General features: G+C 38.8%; 31 non-coding genes across 31 annotated transcripts; all 31 read right to left on the reverse strand.

Moving 5' to 3' along the window:
• Positions 1 to 8: 8 nt before the first annotated feature.
• trnaq-cug (transfer RNA glutamine (anticodon CUG)) lies at positions 9 to 80 on the reverse strand. Its single transcript has one exon. It is a non-coding gene; the product is annotated as a tRNA-Gln (tRNA).
• Positions 81 to 595: 515 nt separating this feature from the next.
• Positions 596 to 667, reverse strand: trnaq-uug (transfer RNA glutamine (anticodon UUG)). Its single transcript has one exon. It is a non-coding gene; the product is annotated as a tRNA-Gln (tRNA).
• Positions 668 to 1,263: 596 nt separating this feature from the next.
• Positions 1,264 to 1,335, reverse strand: trnaq-cug (transfer RNA glutamine (anticodon CUG)). The gene has a single exon. It is a non-coding gene; the product is annotated as a tRNA-Gln (tRNA).
• A 205-nt stretch (positions 1,336 to 1,540) lies between these two features.
• Positions 1,541 to 1,612, reverse strand: trnaq-cug (transfer RNA glutamine (anticodon CUG)). The gene has a single exon. It is a non-coding gene; the product is annotated as a tRNA-Gln (tRNA).
• Positions 1,613 to 2,039: 427 nt separating this feature from the next.
• Positions 2,040 to 2,111, reverse strand: trnaq-uug (transfer RNA glutamine (anticodon UUG)). The gene has a single exon. It is a non-coding gene; the product is annotated as a tRNA-Gln (tRNA).
• Positions 2,112 to 2,707: 596 nt separating this feature from the next.
• trnaq-cug (transfer RNA glutamine (anticodon CUG)) lies at positions 2,708 to 2,779 on the reverse strand. Its single transcript has one exon. It is a non-coding gene; the product is annotated as a tRNA-Gln (tRNA).
• A 205-nt stretch (positions 2,780 to 2,984) lies between these two features.
• Positions 2,985 to 3,056, reverse strand: trnaq-cug (transfer RNA glutamine (anticodon CUG)). The gene has a single exon. It is a non-coding gene; the product is annotated as a tRNA-Gln (tRNA).
• Positions 3,057 to 3,483: 427 nt separating this feature from the next.
• Positions 3,484 to 3,555, reverse strand: trnaq-uug (transfer RNA glutamine (anticodon UUG)). The gene has a single exon. It is a non-coding gene; the product is annotated as a tRNA-Gln (tRNA).
• Positions 3,556 to 4,151: 596 nt separating this feature from the next.
• Positions 4,152 to 4,223, reverse strand: trnaq-cug (transfer RNA glutamine (anticodon CUG)). The gene has a single exon. It is a non-coding gene; the product is annotated as a tRNA-Gln (tRNA).
• Positions 4,224 to 4,737: 514 nt separating this feature from the next.
• Positions 4,738 to 4,809, reverse strand: trnaq-uug (transfer RNA glutamine (anticodon UUG)). Its single transcript has one exon. It is a non-coding gene; the product is annotated as a tRNA-Gln (tRNA).
• Positions 4,810 to 5,405: 596 nt separating this feature from the next.
• trnaq-cug (transfer RNA glutamine (anticodon CUG)) lies at positions 5,406 to 5,477 on the reverse strand. The gene has a single exon. It is a non-coding gene; the product is annotated as a tRNA-Gln (tRNA).
• A 514-nt stretch (positions 5,478 to 5,991) lies between these two features.
• trnaq-uug (transfer RNA glutamine (anticodon UUG)) lies at positions 5,992 to 6,063 on the reverse strand. The gene has a single exon. It is a non-coding gene; the product is annotated as a tRNA-Gln (tRNA).
• Positions 6,064 to 6,659: 596 nt separating this feature from the next.
• trnaq-cug (transfer RNA glutamine (anticodon CUG)) lies at positions 6,660 to 6,731 on the reverse strand. Its single transcript has one exon. It is a non-coding gene; the product is annotated as a tRNA-Gln (tRNA).
• A 205-nt stretch (positions 6,732 to 6,936) lies between these two features.
• On the reverse strand, positions 6,937 to 7,008 carry trnaq-cug (transfer RNA glutamine (anticodon CUG)). Its single transcript has one exon. It is a non-coding gene; the product is annotated as a tRNA-Gln (tRNA).
• A 427-nt stretch (positions 7,009 to 7,435) lies between these two features.
• On the reverse strand, positions 7,436 to 7,507 carry trnaq-uug (transfer RNA glutamine (anticodon UUG)). Its single transcript has one exon. It is a non-coding gene; the product is annotated as a tRNA-Gln (tRNA).
• Positions 7,508 to 8,103: 596 nt separating this feature from the next.
• On the reverse strand, positions 8,104 to 8,175 carry trnaq-cug (transfer RNA glutamine (anticodon CUG)). Its single transcript has one exon. It is a non-coding gene; the product is annotated as a tRNA-Gln (tRNA).
• A 206-nt stretch (positions 8,176 to 8,381) lies between these two features.
• On the reverse strand, positions 8,382 to 8,453 carry trnaq-cug (transfer RNA glutamine (anticodon CUG)). Its single transcript has one exon. It is a non-coding gene; the product is annotated as a tRNA-Gln (tRNA).
• A 427-nt stretch (positions 8,454 to 8,880) lies between these two features.
• trnaq-uug (transfer RNA glutamine (anticodon UUG)) lies at positions 8,881 to 8,952 on the reverse strand. Its single transcript has one exon. It is a non-coding gene; the product is annotated as a tRNA-Gln (tRNA).
• Positions 8,953 to 9,548: 596 nt separating this feature from the next.
• On the reverse strand, positions 9,549 to 9,620 carry trnaq-cug (transfer RNA glutamine (anticodon CUG)). Its single transcript has one exon. It is a non-coding gene; the product is annotated as a tRNA-Gln (tRNA).
• A 205-nt stretch (positions 9,621 to 9,825) lies between these two features.
• Positions 9,826 to 9,897, reverse strand: trnaq-cug (transfer RNA glutamine (anticodon CUG)). The gene has a single exon. It is a non-coding gene; the product is annotated as a tRNA-Gln (tRNA).
• Positions 9,898 to 10,504: 607 nt separating this feature from the next.
• On the reverse strand, positions 10,505 to 10,576 carry trnaq-cug (transfer RNA glutamine (anticodon CUG)). Its single transcript has one exon. It is a non-coding gene; the product is annotated as a tRNA-Gln (tRNA).
• A 514-nt stretch (positions 10,577 to 11,090) lies between these two features.
• Positions 11,091 to 11,162, reverse strand: trnaq-uug (transfer RNA glutamine (anticodon UUG)). The gene has a single exon. It is a non-coding gene; the product is annotated as a tRNA-Gln (tRNA).
• Positions 11,163 to 11,758: 596 nt separating this feature from the next.
• Positions 11,759 to 11,830, reverse strand: trnaq-cug (transfer RNA glutamine (anticodon CUG)). The gene has a single exon. It is a non-coding gene; the product is annotated as a tRNA-Gln (tRNA).
• Positions 11,831 to 12,035: 205 nt separating this feature from the next.
• trnaq-cug (transfer RNA glutamine (anticodon CUG)) lies at positions 12,036 to 12,107 on the reverse strand. Its single transcript has one exon. It is a non-coding gene; the product is annotated as a tRNA-Gln (tRNA).
• Positions 12,108 to 12,534: 427 nt separating this feature from the next.
• Positions 12,535 to 12,606, reverse strand: trnaq-uug (transfer RNA glutamine (anticodon UUG)). Its single transcript has one exon. It is a non-coding gene; the product is annotated as a tRNA-Gln (tRNA).
• A 596-nt stretch (positions 12,607 to 13,202) lies between these two features.
• Positions 13,203 to 13,274, reverse strand: trnaq-cug (transfer RNA glutamine (anticodon CUG)). Its single transcript has one exon. It is a non-coding gene; the product is annotated as a tRNA-Gln (tRNA).
• Positions 13,275 to 13,788: 514 nt separating this feature from the next.
• On the reverse strand, positions 13,789 to 13,860 carry trnaq-uug (transfer RNA glutamine (anticodon UUG)). The gene has a single exon. It is a non-coding gene; the product is annotated as a tRNA-Gln (tRNA).
• A 596-nt stretch (positions 13,861 to 14,456) lies between these two features.
• Positions 14,457 to 14,528, reverse strand: trnaq-cug (transfer RNA glutamine (anticodon CUG)). The gene has a single exon. It is a non-coding gene; the product is annotated as a tRNA-Gln (tRNA).
• A 205-nt stretch (positions 14,529 to 14,733) lies between these two features.
• On the reverse strand, positions 14,734 to 14,805 carry trnaq-cug (transfer RNA glutamine (anticodon CUG)). Its single transcript has one exon. It is a non-coding gene; the product is annotated as a tRNA-Gln (tRNA).
• A 427-nt stretch (positions 14,806 to 15,232) lies between these two features.
• On the reverse strand, positions 15,233 to 15,304 carry trnaq-uug (transfer RNA glutamine (anticodon UUG)). The gene has a single exon. It is a non-coding gene; the product is annotated as a tRNA-Gln (tRNA).
• Positions 15,305 to 15,900: 596 nt separating this feature from the next.
• On the reverse strand, positions 15,901 to 15,972 carry trnaq-cug (transfer RNA glutamine (anticodon CUG)). The gene has a single exon. It is a non-coding gene; the product is annotated as a tRNA-Gln (tRNA).
• Between the last annotated feature and the right edge of the window lie 250 nt (positions 15,973 to 16,222).

Here is a 16,222-nt window from a genome sequence, read left to right on the forward strand (position 1 = left end):
GCTCAGGAAGGTCCCACCGAGACATGAACTCGGATCGCTGGATTCAGAGTCCAGAGTGCTAACCATTACACCATGGAACCACTGCGCAAGGCAAGCTTTGTTTTGATTTTATAAAGGATAGTTTTTTTTTGTTTTGTCACACAATCTTTTAAAAAGGTTTTACTGGCACAACATAGAAAGCACCTTTGTTGTTTGTATGTTAATCGTTTGGCCTGGTATGTATCCGTTCTACCTATTGTAAGATCTGAGAAGCTGTAAGATAGTTTTGTTCTGTCAGTGCTAGGCACAAATTAGGATGTGCTTTGTCAGGTAAGAGCCCAGACAAACAAATTTCACTTTGTAGCAATCGTGGTGAAGCTCCAGGTCCCTTGCATAATGCAGACAATCTTTGATTGACCATGATTTTATGAAGGACATTTGGACTTTGTTTTGTCACACACAAACTTTTAAAAAGCTTTTAGTGGCACAACATAGAAAGCACCAAATGCCTTGCTTAATTTGTACTACCTTGCAAATTCTTTCTAAACATAGCTTAGTTCATTGGGTAGCATTTGTGATGAGGGTCCAAGTTCCCACCCAGTATTCAAACTTAAACAGGTTCCACCGAGATTTGAACTCGGATCACTGGATTCAAAGTCCAGAGTGCTAACCGTTACACCATGGAACCAAGGCAGGGTGAGCGCTTTCGGACGATGTTCTAAACCGTTGATTTGTTGCGACATGGCACATAAATTATGATGATAAGATTTTAGAACATGTAAAAGGGTTTTGTTTCATCATTGTTAGCTCCATATTACAGACTGCTTCGTTAAAGTTTTTCGTTAAACACAGACTGCTACCCTTTGGTGCAAAGTACTCTGAGGAATGAGTCCTGCCCAAATCAGGCTAAGCTCCCACATAAATTTGAGACCTTAGATTTTGTAGGAAACCCCATATGACTTGCCTAACATGCATTACTCATGGGTCGGATCTGTTATGTTGTCTTATTACCGTGCAAGTACCAGGAAAAAAAACAGCTGTGTTTTAACAATGCATTTCCAAGATTCTTACCTTCTAGTCTTATTAAAATGTAAAGAATGTGTTGTTAATATCTCATTACCATGTTGATTAAAATCATGAAATGACTCTATTGTCTTGCATTTTTGACACCTTGCTTTAGACCAACGCAATTACATAATAAAAAACACAACATCAACTTGTAAATCTGAGGTACACATAAAATATTGTCACAACAGGAAACAAATCTCATCTACAAGCTCAGGAAGGTCCCACCGAGACTTGAACTCGGATCGCTGGATTCAGAGTCCAGAGTGCTAACCATTACACCATGGAACCACTGCGCAAGGCAATCTTTGTTTTGATTTTATAAAGGATATTTTTTTTTGTTTTGTCACACAATCTTTTAAAAAGGTTTTACTGGCACAACATAGAAAGCACCTAATTCCATTCTTGAGCAAAGCCCCAAGAGCCTTGTGAGCTCTTTCTAAGCAAAGCTCAGTTCATTTGCAACAACAGACCATGTTCCTACCCTAACTTAAACAGGTTCCACCGAGATTTGAACTCGGATCGCTGGATTCAGAGTCCAGAGTGCTAACCATTACACCATGGAACCACCAGGGCTGGAACCTTTTGTTGTTTGTATGTTAATCGTTTGGCCTGGTATGTATCCGTTCTACCTATTGTAAGATCTGAGAAGCTGTATGATAGTTTTGTTCTGTCAGTGCTAGGCACAAATTAGGATGTGCTTTGTCAGGTAAGAGCCCAGACAAACAAATTTCACTTTGTAGCAATCGTGGTGAAGCTCCAGGTCCCTTGCATAATGCAGACAATCTTTGATTGACCATGATTTTATGAAGGACATTTGGACTTTGTTTTGTCACACACAAACTTTTAAAAAGCTTTTAGTGGCACAACATAGAAAGCACCAAATGCCTTGCTTAATTTGTACTACCTTGCAAATTCTTTCTAAACATAGCTTAGTTCATTGGGTAGCATTTGTGATGAGGGTCCAAGTTCCCACCCAGTATTCAAACTTAAACAGGTTCCACCGAGATTTGAACTCGGATCACTGGATTCAAAGTCCAGAGTGCTAACCGTTACACCATGGAACCAAGGCAGGGTGAGCGCTTTCGGACGATGTTCTAAACCGTTGATTTGTTGCGACATGGCACATAAATTATGATGATAAGATTTTAGAACATGTAAAAGGGTTTTGTTTCATCATTGTTAGCTCCATATTACAGACTGCTTCGTTAAAGTTTTTCGTTAAACACAGACTGCTACCCTTTGGTGCAAAGTACTCTGAGGAATGAGTCCTGCCCAAATCAGGCTAAGCTCCCACATAAATTTGAGACCTTAGATTTTGTAGGAAACCCCATATGACTTGCCTAACATGCATTACTCATGGGTCGGATCTGTTATGTTGTCTTATTACCGTGCAAGTACCAGGAAAAAAAACAGCTGTGTTTTAACAATGCATTTCCAAGATTCTTACCTTCTAGTCTTATTAAAATGTAAAGAATGTGTTGTTAATATCTCATTACCATGTTGATTAAAATCATGAAATGACTCTATTGTCTTGCATTTTTGACACCTTGCTTTAGACCAACGCAATTACATAATAAAAAACACAACATCAACTTGTAAATCTGAGGTACACATAAAATATTGTCACAACAGGAAACAAATCTCATCTACAAGCTCAGGAAGGTCCCACCGAGACTTGAACTCGGATCGCTGGATTCAGAGTCCAGAGTGCTAACCATTACACCATGGAACCACTGCGCAAGGCAATCTTTGTTTTGATTTTATAAAGGATATTTTTTTTTGTTTTGTCACACAATCTTTTAAAAAGGTTTTACTGGCACAACATAGAAAGCACCTAATTCCATTCTTGAGCAAAGCCCCAAGAGCCTTGTGAGCTCTTTCTAAGCAAAGCTCAGTTCATTTGCAACAACAGACCATGTTCCTACCCTAACTTAAACAGGTTCCACCGAGATTTGAACTCGGATCGCTGGATTCAGAGTCCAGAGTGCTAACCATTACACCATGGAACCACCAGGGCTGGAACCTTTTGTTGTTTGTATGTTAATCGTTTGGCCTGGTATGTATCCGTTCTACCTATTGTAAGATCTGAGAAGCTGTATGATAGTTTTGTTCTGTCAGTGCTAGGCACAAATTAGGATGTGCTTTGTCAGGTAAGAGCCCAGACAAACAAATTTCACTTTGTAGCAATCGTGGTGAAGCTCCAGGTCCCTTGCATAATGCAGACAATCTTTGATTGACCATGATTTTATGAAGGACATTTGGACTTTGTTTTGTCACACACAAACTTTTAAAAAGCTTTTAGTGGCACAACATAGAAAGCACCAAATGCCTTGCTTAATTTGTACTACCTTGCAAATTCTTTCTAAACATAGCTTAGTTCATTGGGTAGCATTTGTGATGAGGGTCCAAGTTCCCACCCAGTATTCAAACTTAAACAGGTTCCACCGAGATTTGAACTCGGATCACTGGATTCAAAGTCCAGAGTGCTAACCGTTACACCATGGAACCAAGGCAGGGTGAGCGCTTTCGGACGATGTTCTAAACCGTTGATTTGTTGCGACATGGCACATAAATTATGATGATAAGATTTTAGAACATGTAAAAGGGTTTTGTTTCATCATTGTTAGCTCCATATTACAGACTGCTTCGTTAAAGTTTTTCGTTAAACACAGACTGCTACCCTTTGGTGCAAAGTACTCTGAGGAATGAGTCCTGCCCAAATCAGGCTAAGCTCCCACATAAATTTGAGACCTTAGATTTTGTAGGAAACCCCATATGACTTGCCTAACATGCATTACTCATGGGTCGGATCTGTTATGTTGTCTTATTACCGTGCAAGTACCAGGAAAAAAAACAGCTGTGTTTTAACAATGCATTTCCAAGATTCTTACCTTCTAGTCTTATTAAAATGTAAAGAATGTGTTGTTAATATCTCATTACCATGTTGATTAAAATCATGAAATGACTCTATTGTCTTGCATTTTTGACACCTTGCTTTAGACCAACGCAATTACATAATAAAAAACACAACATCAACTTGTAAATCTGAGGTACACATAAAATATCGTCACAACAGGAAACAAATCTCATCTACAAGCTCAGGAAAGTCCCACCGAGACTTGAACTCGGATTGCTGGATTCAGAGTCCAGAGTGCTAACCATTACACCATGGAACCACTGCGCAAGGCAATCTTTGTTTTGATTTTATAAAGGATAGTTTTTTTTGTTTTGTCACACAATCTTTTACAAAGGTTTTACTGGCACAACATAGAAAGCACCTTTGTTGTTTGTATGTTAATCGTTTGGCCTGGTATGTATCCGTTCTACCTATTGTAAGATCTGAGAAGCTGTAAGATAGTTTTGTTCTGTCAGTGCTAGGCACAAATTAGGATGTGCTTTGTCAGGTAAGAGCCCAGACAAACAAATTTCACTTTGTAGCAATCGTGGTGAAGCTCCAGGTCCCTTGCATAATGCAGACAATCTTTGATTGACCATGATTTTATGAAGGACATTTGGACTTTGTTTTGTCACACACAAACTTTTAAAAAGCTTTTAGTGGCACAACATAGAAAGCACCAAATGCCTTGCTTAATTTGTACTACCTTGCAAATTCTTTCTAAACATAGCTTAGTTCATTGGGTAGCATTTGTGATGAGGGTCCAAGTTCCCACCCAGTATTCAAACTTAAACAGGTTCCACCGAGATTTGAACTCGGATCACTGGATTCAAAGTCCAGAGTGCTAACCGTTACACCATGGAACCAAGGCAGGGTGAGCGCTTTCGGACGATGTTCTAAACCGTTGATTTGTTGCGACATGGCACATAAATTATGATGATAAGATTTTAGAACATGTAAAAGGGTTTTGTTTCATCATTGTTAGCTCCATATTACAGACTGCTTCGTTAAAGTTTTTCGTTAAACACAGACTGCTACCCTTTGGTGCAAAGTACTCTGAGGAATGAGTCCTGCCCAAATCAGGCTAAGCTCCCACATAAATTTGAGACCTTAGATTTTGTAGGAAACCCCATATGACTTGCCTAACATGCATTACTCATGGGTCGGATCTGTTATGTTGTCTTATTACCGTGCAAGTACCAGGAAAAAAAACAGCTGTGTTTTAACAATGCATTTCCAAGATTCTTACCTTCTAGTCTTATTAAAATGTAAAGAATGTGTTGTTAATATCTCATTACCATGTTGATTAAAATCATGAAATGACTCTATTGTCTTGCATTTTTGACACCTTGCTTTAGACCAACGCAATTACATAATAAAAAACACAACATCAACTTGTAAATCTGAGGTACACATAAAATATTGTCACAACAGGAAACAAATCTCATCTACAAGCTCAGGAAGGTCCCACCGAGACATGAACTCGGATCGCTGGATTCAGAGTCCAGAGTGCTAACCATTACACCATGGAACCACTGCGCAAGGCAAGCTTTGTTTTGATTTTATAAAGGATAGTTTTTTTTGTTTTGTCACACAATCTTTTAAAAAGGTTTTACTGGCACAACATAGAAAGCACCTTTGTTGTTTGTATGTTAATCGTTTGGCCTGGTATGTATCCGTTCTACCTATTGTAAGATCTGAGAAGCTGTAAGATAGTTTTGTTCTGTCAGTGCTAGGCACAAATTAGGATGTGCTTTGTCAGGTAAGAGCCCAGACAAACAAATTTCACTTTGTAGCAATCGTGGTGAAGCTCCAGGTCCCTTGCATAATGCAGACAATCTTTGATTGACCATGATTTTATGAAGGACATTTGGACTTTGTTTTGTCACACACAAACTTTTAAAAAGCTTTTAGTGGCACAACATAGAAAGCACCAAATGCCTTGCTTAATTTGTACTACCTTGCAAATTCTTTCTAAACATAGCTTAGTTCATTGGGTAGCATTTGTGATGAGGGTCCAAGTTCCCACCCAGTATTCAAACTTAAACAGGTTCCACCGAGATTTGAACTCGGATCACTGGATTCAAAGTCCAGAGTGCTAACCGTTACACCATGGAACCAAGGCAGGGTGAGCGCTTTCGGACGATGTTCTAAACCGTTGATTTGTTGCGACATGGCACATAAATTATGATGATAAGATTTTAGAACATGTAAAAGGGTTTTGTTTCATCATTGTTAGCTCCATATTACAGACTGCTTCGTTAAAGTTTTTCGTTAAACACAGACTGCTACCCTTTGGTGCAAAGTACTCTGAGGAATGAGTCCTGCCCAAATCAGGCTAAGCTCCCACATAAATTTGAGACCTTAGATTTTGTAGGAAACCCCATATGACTTGCCTAACATGCATTACTCATGGGTCGGATCTGTTATGTTGTCTTATTACCGTGCAAGTACCAGGAAAAAAAACAGCTGTGTTTTAACAATGCATTTCCAAGATTCTTACCTTCTAGTCTTATTAAAATGTAAAGAATGTGTTGTTAATATCTCATTACCATGTTGATTAAAATCATGAAATGACTCTATTGTCTTGCATTTTTGACACCTTGCTTTAGACCAACGCAATTACATAATAAAAAACACAACATCAACTTGTAAATCTGAGGTACACATAAAATATCGTCACAACAGGAAACAAATCTCATCTACAAGCTCAGGAAGGTCCCACCGAGACTTGAACTCGGATCGCTGGATTCAGAGTCCAGAGTGCTAACCATTACACCATGGAACCACTGCGCAAGGCAATCTTTGTTTTGATTTTATAAAGGATATTTTTTTTTGTTTTGTCACACAATCTTTTAAAAAGGTTTTACTGGCACAACATAGAAAGCACCTAATTCCATTCTTGAGCAAAGCCCCAAGAGCCTTGTGAGCTCTTTCTAAGCAAAGCTCAGTTCATTTGCAACAACAGACCATGTTCCTACCCTAACTTAAACAGGTTCCACCGAGATTTGAACTCGGATCGCTGGATTCAGAGTCCAGAGTGCTAACCATTACACCATGGAACCACCAGGGCTGAAACCTTTTGTTGTTTGTATGTTAATCGTTTGGCCTGGTATGTATCCGTTCTACCTATTGTAAGATCTGAGAAGCTGTAAGATAGTTTTGTTCTGTCAGTGCTAGGCACAAATTAGGATGTGCTTTGTCAGGTAAGAGCCCAGACAAACAAATTTCACTTTGTAGCAATCGTGGTGAAGCTCCAGGTCCCTTGCATAATGCAGACAATCTTTGATTGACCATGATTTTATGAAGGACATTTGGACTTTGTTTTGTCACACACAAACTTTTAAAAAGCTTTTAGTGGCACAACATAGAAAGCACCAAATGCCTTGCTTAATTTGTACTACCTTGCAAATTCTTTCTAAACATAGCTTAGTTCATTGGGTAGCATTTGTGATGAGGGTCCAAGTTCCCACCCAGTATTCAAACTTAAACAGGTTCCACCGAGATTTGAACTCGGATCACTGGATTCAAAGTCCAGAGTGCTAACCGTTACACCATGGAACCAAGGCAGGGTGAGCGCTTTCGGACGATGTTCTAAACCGTTGATTTGTTGCGACATGGCACATAAATTATGATGATAAGATTTTAGAACATGTAAAAGGGTTTTGTTTCATCATTGTTAGCTCCATATTTCAGACTGCTTCGTTAAAGTTTTTCGTTAAACACAGACTGCTACCCTTTGGTGCAAAGTACTCTGAGGAATGAGTCCTGCCCAAATCAGGCTAAGCTCCCACATAAATTTGAGACCTTAGATTTTGTAGGAAACCCCATATGACTTGCCTAACATGCATTACTCATGGGTCGGATCTGTTATGTTGTCTTATTACCGTGCAAGTATCAGGAAAAAAAACAGCTGTGTTTTAACAATGCATTTCCAAGATTCTTACCTTCTAGTCTTATTAAAATGTAAAGAATGTGTTGTTAATATCTCATTACCATGTTGATTAAAATCATGAAATGACTCTATTGTCTTGCATTTTTGACACCTTGCTTTAGACCAACGCAATTACATAATAAAAAACACAACATCAACTTGTAAATCTGAGGTACACATAAAATATTGTCACAACAGGAAACAAATCTCATCTACAAGCTCAGGAAGGTCCCACCGAGACATGAACTCGGATCGCTGGATTCAGAGTCCAGAGTGCTAACCATTACACCATGGAACCACTGCGCAAGGCAAGCTTTGTTTTGATTTTATAAAGGATAGTTTTTTTTTGTTTTGTCACACAATCTTTTAAAAAGGTTTTACTGGCACAACATAGAAAGCACCTAATTCCATTCTTGAGCAAAGCCCCAAGAGCCTTGTGAGCTCTTTCTAAGCAAAGCTCAGTTCATTTGCAACAACAGACCATGTTCCTACCCTAACTTAATCAGGTTCCACTGAGATTTGAACTCGGATCGCTGGATTCAGAGTCCAGAGTGCTAACCATTACACCATGGAACCACCAGGGCTGGAACCTTTTGTTGTTTGTATGTTAATCGTTTGGCCTGGTATGTATCCGTTCTACCTATTGTAAGATCTGAGAAGCTGTATGATAGTTTTGTTCTGTCAGTGCTAGGCACAAATTAGGATGTGCTTTTTCAGGTAAGAGCCCAGACAAACAAATTTCACTTTGTAGCAATCGTGGTGAAGCTCCAGGTCCCTTGCATAATGCAGACAATCTTTGATTGACCATGATTTTATGAAGGACATTTGGACTTTGTTTTGTCACACACAAACTTTTAAAAAGCTTTTAGTGGCACAACATAGAAAGCACCAAATGCCTTGCTTAATTTGTACTACCTTGCAAATTCTTTCTAAACATAGCTTAGTTCATTGGGTAGCATTTGTGATGAGGGTCCAAGTTCCCACCCAGTATTCAAACTTAAACAGGTTCCACCGAGATTTGAACTCGGATCACTGGATTCAAAGTCCAGAGTGCTAACCGTTACACCATGGAACCAAGGCAGGGTGAGCGCTTTCGGACGATGTTCTAAACCGTTGATTTGTTGCGACATGGCACATAAATTATGATGATAAGATTTTAGAACATGTAAAAGGGTTTTGTTTCATCATTGTTAGCTCCATATTACAGACTGCTTCGTTACAGTTTTTCGTTAAACACAGACTGCTACCCTTTGGTGCAAAGTACTCTGAGGAATGAGTCCTGCCCAAATCAGGCTAAGCTCCCACATAAATTTGAGACCTTAGATTTTGTAGGAAACCCCATATGACTTGCCTAACATGCATTACTCATGGGTCGGATCTGTTATGTTGTCTTATTACCGTGCAAGTACCAGGAAAAAAAACAGCTGTGTTTTAACAATGCATTTCCAAGATTCTTACCTTCTAGTCTTATTAAAATGTAAAGAATGCGTTGTTAAAATCTCATTACCATGTTGATTAAAATCATGAAATGACTCTATTGTCTTGCATTTTTGACACCTTGCTTTAGTCCAACGCAATTACATAATAAAAAACACAACATCAACTTGTAAATCTGAGGTACACATAAAATATCGTCACAACAGGAAACAAATCTCATCTACAAGCTAAGGAAGGTCCCACCGAGACTTGAACTCGGATCGCTGGATTCAGAGTCCAGAGTGCTAACCATTACACCATGGAACCACTGCGCAAGGCAATCTTTGTTTTGATTTTATAAAGGATATTTTTTTTTGTTTTGTCACACAATCTTTTAAAAAGGTTTTACTGGCACAACATAGAAAGCACCTAATTCCATTCTTGAGCAAAGCCCCAAGAGCCTTGTGAGCTCTTTCTATGCAAAGCTCAGTTCATTTGCAACAACAGACCATGTTCCTACCCTAACTTAAACAGGTTCCACCGAGATTTGAACTCGGATCGCTGGATTCAGAGTCCAGAGTGCTAACCATTACACCATGGAACCACCAGGGCTGGAACCTTTTGTTGTTTGTATGTTAATCGTTTGGCCTGGTATGTATCCGTTCTACCTATTGTAAGATCTGAGAAGCTGTAAGCTGAGAACATGTAAAAGGGTTTTGTTTCATCATTGTTAGCTCCATATTACAGACTGCTTCGTTAAAGTTTTTCGTTAAACACAGACTGCTACCCTTTGGTGCAAAGTACTCTGAGGAATGAGTCCTGCCCAAATCAGGCTAAGCTCCCACATAAATTTGAGACCTTAGATTTTGTAGGAAACCCCATATGACTTGCCTAACATGCATTACTCATGGGTCGGATCTGTTATGTTGTCTTATTACCGTGCAAGTACTAGGAAAAAAAACAGCTGTGTTTTAACAATGCATTTCCAAGATTCTTACCTTCTAGTCTTATTAAAATGTAAAGAATGTGTTGTTAATATCTCATTACCATGTTGATTAAAATCATGAAATGACTCTATTGTCTTGCATTTTTGACACCTTGCTTTAGACCAACGCAATTACATAATAAAAAACACAACATCAACTTGTAAATCTGAGGTACACATAAAATATTGTCACAACAGGAAACAAATCTCATCTACAAGCTCAGGAAGGTCCCACCGAGACATAAACTCGGATCGCTGGATTCAGAGTCCAGAGTGCTAACCATTACACCATGGAACCACTGCGCAAGGCAAGCTTTGTTTTGATTTTATAAAGGATAGTTTTTTTTGTTTTGTCACACAATCTTTTAAAAAGGTTTTACTGGCACAACATAGAAAGCACCTTTGTTGTTTGTATGTTAATCGTTTGGCCTGGTATGTATTCGTTCTACCTATTGTAAGATCTGAGAAGCTGTAAGATAGTTTTGTTCTGTCAGTGCTAGGCACAAATTAGGATGTGCTTTGTCAGGTAAGAGCCCAGACAAACAAATTTCACTTTGTAGCAATCGTGGTGAAGCTCCAGGTCCCTTGCATAATGCAGACAATCTTTGATTGACCATGATTTTATGAAGGACATTTGGACTTTGTTTTGTCACACACAAACTTTTAAAAAGCTTTTAGTGGCACAACATAGAAAGCACCAAATGCCTTGCTTAATTTGTACTACCTTGCAAATTCTTTCTAAACATAGCTTAGTTCATTGGGTAGCATTTGTGATGAGGGTCCAAGTTCCCACCCAGTATTCAAACTTAAACAGGTTCCACCGAGATTTGAACTCGGATCACTGGATTCAAAGTCCAGAGTGCTAACCGTTACACCATGGAACCAAGGCAGGGTGAGCGCTTTCGGACGATGTTCTAAACCGTTGATTTGTTGCGACATGGCACATAAATTATGATGATAAGATTTTAGAACATGTAAAAGGGTTTTGTTTCATCATTGTTAGCTCCATATTACAGACTGCTTCGTTAAAGTTTTTCGTTAAACACAGACTGCTACCCTTTGGTGCAAAGTACTCTGAGGAATGAGTCCTGCCCAAATCAGGCTAAGCTCCCACATAAATTTGAGACCTTAGATTTTGTAGGAAACCCCATATGACTTGCCTAACATGCATTACTCATGGGTCGGATCTGTTATGTTGTCTTATTACCGTGCAAGTACCAGGAAAAAAAACAGCTGTGTTTTAACAATGCATTTCCAAGATTCTTACCTTCTAGTCTTATTAAAATGTAAAGAATGTGTTGTTAATATCTCATTACCATGTTGATTAAAATCATGAAATGACTCTATTGTCTTGCATTTTTGACACCTTGCTTTAGACCAACGCAATTACATAATAAAAAACACAACATCAACTTGTAAATCTGAGGTACACATAAAATATCGTCACAACAGGAAACAAATCTTATCTACAAGCTCAGGAAGGTCCCACCGAGACTTGAACGCGGATCGCTGGATTCAGAGTCCAGAGTGCTAACCATTACACCATGGAACCACTGCGCAAGGCAATCTTTGTTTTGATTTTATAAAGGATATTTTTTTTTGTTTTGTCACACAATCTTTTAAAAAGGTTTTACTGGCACAACATAGAAAGCACCTAATTCCATTCTTGAGCAAAGCCCCAAGAGCCTTGTGAGCTCTTTCTAAGCAAAGCTCAGTTCATTTGCAACAACAGACCATGTTCCTACCCTAACTTAAACAGGTTCCACCGAGATTTGAACTCGGATCGCTGGATTCAGAGTCCAGAGTGCTAACCATTACACCATGGAACCACCAGGGCTGGAACCTTTTGTTGTTTGTATGTTAATCGTTTGGCCTGGTATGTATCCGTTCTACCTATTGTAAGATCTGAGAAGCTGTATGATAGTTTTGTTCTGTCAGTGCTAGGCACAAATTAGGATGTGCTTTTTCAGGTAAGAGCCCAGACAAACAAATTTCACTTTGTAGCAATCGTGGTGAAGCTCCAGGTCCCTTGCATAATGCAGACAATCTTTGATTGACCATGATTTTATGAAGGACATTTGGACTTTGTTTTGTCACACACAAACTTTTAAAAAGCTTTTAGTGGCACAACATAGAAAGCACCAAATGCCTTGCTTAATTTGTACTACCTTGCAAATTCTTTCTAAACATAGCTTAGTTCATTGGGTAGCATTTGTGATGAGGGTCCAAGTTCCCACCCAGTATTCAAACTTAAACAGGTTCCACCGAGATTTGAACTCGGATCACTGGATTCAAAGTCCAGAGTGCTAACCGTTACACCATGGAACCAAGGCAGGGTGAGCGCTTTCGGACGATGTTCTAAACCGTTGATTTGTTGCGACATGGCACATAAATTATGATGATAAGATTTTAGAACATGTAAAAGGGTTTTGTTTCATCATTGTTAGCTCCATATTACAGACTGCTTCGTTAAAGTTTTTCGTTAAACACAGACTGCTACCCTTTGGTGCAAAGTACTCTGAGGAATGAGTCCTGCCCAAATCAGGCTAAGCTCCCACATAAATTTGAGACCTTAGATTTTGTAGGAAACCCCATATGACTTGCCTAACATGCATTACTCATGGGTCGGATCTGTTATGTTGTCTTATTACCGTGCAAGTACTAGGAAAAAAAACAGCTGTGTTTTAACAATGCATTTCCAAGATTCTTACCTTCTAGTCTTATTAAAATGTAAAGAATGTGTTGTTAATATCTCATTACCATGTTGATTAAAATCATGAAATGACTCTATTGTCTTGCATTTTTGACACCTTGCTTTAGACCAACGCAATTACATAATAAAAAACACAACATCAACTTGTAAATCTGAGGTACACATAAAATATTGTCACAACAGGAAACAAATCTCATCTACAAGCTCAGGAAGATCCCACCGAGACTTGAACTCAGATCGCTGGATTCAGAGTCCACAGTGCTAACCATTACACCATGGAACCACTGCGCAAGGCAAGCTTTGTTTTCATTTTATAAAGGATAGTTTTTTTTGTTTTGTCACACAATCTTTTACAAAGGTTTTACTGGCACAACATAGAAAGCACCTTTGTTGTTTGTATGTTAATCGTTTGGCCTGGTATGTATCCGTTCTACCTATTGTAAGATCTGAGAAGCTGTATGATAGTTTTGTTCTGTCAGTGCTAGGCACAAATTAGGATGTGCTTTGTCAGGTAAGAGCCCAGACAAACAAATTTCACTTTGTAGCAATCGTGGTGAAGCTCCAGGTCCCTTGCATAATGCAGACAATCTTTGATTGACCATGATTTTATGAAGGACATTTGGACTTTGTTTTGTCACACACAAACTTTTAAAAAGCTTTTAGTGGCACAACATAGAAAGCACCAAATGCCTTGCTTAATTTGTACTACCTTGCAAATTCTTTCTAAACATAGCTTAGTTCATTGGGTAGCATTTGTGATGAGGGTCCAAGTTCCCACCCAGTATTCAAACTTAAACAGGTTCCACCGAGATTTGAACTCGGATCACTGGATTCAAAGTCCAGAGTGCTAACCGTTACACCATGGAACCAAGGCAGGGTGAGCGCTTTCGGACGATGTTCTAAACCGTTGATTTGTTGCGACATGGCACATAAATTATGATGATAAGATTTTAGAACATGTAAAAGGGTTTTGTTTCATCATTGTTAGCTCCATATTACAGACTGCTTCGTTAAAGTTTTTCGTTAAACACAGACTGCTACCCTTTGGTGCAAAGTACTCTGAGGAATGAGTCCTGCCCAAATCAGGCTAAGCTCCCACATAAATTTGAGACCTTAGATTTTGTAGGAAACCCCATATGACTTGCCTAACATGCATTACTCATGGGTCGGATCTGTTATGTTGTCTTATTACCGTGCAAGTACCAGGAAAAAAAACAGCTGTGTTTTAACAATGCATTTCCAAGATTCTTACCTTCTAGTCTTATTAAAATGTAAAGAATGTGTTGTTAATATCTCATTACCATGTTGATTAAAATCATGAAATGACTCTATTGTCTTGCATTTTTGACACCTTGCTTTAGACCAACGCAATTACATAATAAAAAACACAACATCAACTTGTAAATCTGAGGTACACATAAAATATTGTCACAACAGGAAACAAATCTCATCTACAAGCTCAGGAAGGTCCCACCGAGACTTGAACTCGGATCGCTGGATTCAGAGTCCAGAGTGCTAACCATTACACCATGGAACCACTGCGCAAGGCAATCTTTGTTTTGATTTTATAAAGGATATTTTTTTTTGTTTTGTCACACAATCTTTTAAAAAGGTTTTACTGGCACAACATAGAAAGCACCTAATTCCATTCTTGAGCAAAGCCCCAAGAGCCTTGTGAGCTCTTTCTAAGCAAAGCTCAGTTCATTTGCAACAACAGACCATGTTCCTACCCTAACTTAAACAGGTTCCACCGAGATTTGAACTCGGATCGCTGGATTCAGAGTCCAGAGTGCTAACCATTACACCATGGAACCACCAGGGCTGGAACCTTTTGTTGTTTGTATGTTAATCGTTTGGCCTGGTATGTATCCGTTCTACCTATTGTAAGATCTGAGAAGCTGTAAGATAGTTTTGTTCTGTCAGTGCTAGGCACAAATTAGGATGTGCTTTGTCAGGTAAGAGCCCAGACAAACAAATTTCACTTTGTAGCAATCGTGGTGAAGCTCCAGGTCCCTTGCATAATGCAGACAATCTTTGATTGACCATGATTTTATGAAGGACATTTGGACTTTGTTTTGTCACACACAAACTTTTAAAAAGCTTTTAGTGGCACAACATAGAAAGCACCAAATGCCTTGCTTAATTTGTACTACCTTGCAAATTCTTTCTAAACATAGCTTAGTTCATTGGGTAGCATTTGTGATGAGGGTCCAAGTTCCCACCCAGTATTCAAACTTAAACAGGTTCCACCGAGATTTGAACTCGGATCACTGGATTCAAAGTCCAGAGTGCTAACCGTTACACCATGGAACCAAGGCAGGGTGAGCGCTTTCGGACGATGTTCTAAACCGTTGATTTGTTGCGACATGGCACATAAATTATGATGATAAGATTTTAGAACATGTAAAAGGGTTTTGTTTCATCATTGTTAGCTCCATATTACAGACTGCTTCGTTAAAGTTTTTCGTTAAACACAGACTGCTACCCTTTGGTGCAAAGTACTCTGAGGAATGAGTCCTGCCCAAATCAGGCTAAGCTCCCACATAAATTTGAGACCTTAGATTTTGTAGGAAACCCCATATGACTTGCCTAACATGCATTACTCATGGGTCGGATCTGTTATGTTGTCTTATTACCGTGCAAGTACCAGGAAAAAAAACAGCTGTGTTTTAACAATGCATTTCCAAGATTCTTACCTTCTAGTCTTATTAAAATGTAAAGAATGTGTTGTTAATATCTCATTACCATGTTGATTAAAATCATGAAATGACTCTATTGTCTTGCATTTTTGACACCTTGCTTTAGACCAACGCAATTACATAATAAAAAACACAACATCAACTTGTAAATCTGAGGTACACATAAAATATTGTCACAACAGGAAACAAATCTCATCTACAAGCTCAGGAAGGTCCCACCGAGACATGAACTCGGATCGCTGGATTCAGAGTCCAGAGTGCTAACCATTACACCATGGAACCACTGCGCAAGGCAAGCTTTGTTTTGATTTTATAAAGGATAGTTTTTTTTGTTTTGTCACACAATCTTTTAAAAAGGTTTTACTGGCACAACATAGAAAGCACCTTTGTTGTTTGTATGTTAATCGTTTGGCCTGGTATGTATCCGTTCTACCTATTGTAAGATCTGAGAAGCTGTAAGATAGTTTTGTTCTGTCAGTGCTAGGCACAAATTAGGATGTGCTTTGTCAGGTAAGAGCCCAGACAAACAAAT

This window comes from Tachysurus vachellii, chromosome 5, assembly GCF_030014155.1.
Source record: "Tachysurus vachellii isolate PV-2020 chromosome 5, HZAU_Pvac_v1, whole genome shotgun sequence".
NCBI classification, from domain to species: Eukaryota; Metazoa; Chordata; class Actinopteri; order Siluriformes; family Bagridae; genus Tachysurus; species Tachysurus vachellii.